The sequence below is a fragment of the Mizuhopecten yessoensis genome, unplaced genomic scaffold (genome assembly GCF_002113885.1).
Source record: "Mizuhopecten yessoensis strain PY_sf001 unplaced genomic scaffold, ASM211388v2 scaffold5229, whole genome shotgun sequence".
NCBI lineage: Eukaryota > Metazoa > Mollusca > Bivalvia > Pectinida > Pectinidae > Mizuhopecten > Mizuhopecten yessoensis.
Window position 1 is genome coordinate 1,881,425 of NW_018405944.1, and position 1,167 is coordinate 1,882,591.

Here is a 1,167-nt window from a genome sequence, read left to right on the forward strand (position 1 = left end):
AAAAAAAAAAAAACTATCTTAATATAAAATATACATGCTCCAAGTCAGGAACCGTTACATAAGTGCATTTCACAATTATTTTATGATTTTTAGATCCAAATATAGCTGCAACAAATGCCTATGTCCTTGTGTGACTGACCAGGTAGCACCCTACATCTATTGGTAGACACCATATCCTTCAACCAAGTTGTCGGCAGTCTTGCGGTGCCTACCGGTGAAAGTCGGATTAAGATGCCTCGTCAGAAGTAACGGACTCTCAACTTTAATTAATTTACCATTGGTTTGGTTTGTATGTGTTTTACGTCCTATTAACAGCTATGGTCATTTAAGGACGTGCCAGGTTTTGGAGGTGGAGGAAAGCCGGAGTTCCTTGGGGAAAACCAACGACCTACGGCCAGTACCTGGCGACTGTCCGACGTAGGTTTCGAACCTGCGACCCAGTGGTGGAGGGCTAGTGGTAGCAGAATGTCAGACGCTTTTATTATTCACCAATTTCTTTTATATACATCATATTGGAAAAATTAGAGCTGTCTTTTTGGTGCTGATTTAAGCATGCCAAAAAATTGTTTGCATGTTTGCTGCTTGTGAAGCTCTCAAAAAACGAACACGATTTAGTTAATTTGCTTAAAAATGGCAATTTTACTATATTCACGTCTCTTTGTATGCTACACCTCCTATACCAATTTGCGTATGAAATCGAATTTTTTTATTGGCATTTTCCCAAGTTTACGAATATATAACATCTTAAAACAAAAACCTCGATGAGACCAGAGACGACCCTAAACGCCCCTTGTCCTTGATGAGGGAAAAAAACGTACGATAATATACATTTTCGGATTGTTTTTCTCATTTTGACAATGTTTTAAGAATATTCATTTTTTTTTATAATTATATATTTATTTTTTCAGATACAATATCAGTATTTCTAAAGTTCCAAACTATGTTAAAGTCTAAGAGCTTCTCAATACCCCCACAAAAACGGCCCGTTATTCATAGTGTAGAGATGACACTGACAGACCGGTGAATCTGTATGGACTAATATGTTCGAGAAAAGATTATTCGTTGTTCTTGCATGTGGATCAGTGGTGATAAGGCAAATGCATATATGTTGGTCCAAAAGCAATTCAATAAGGAGTGAACGGTTTCCCCCTCCCCCTTCTCCCCCCC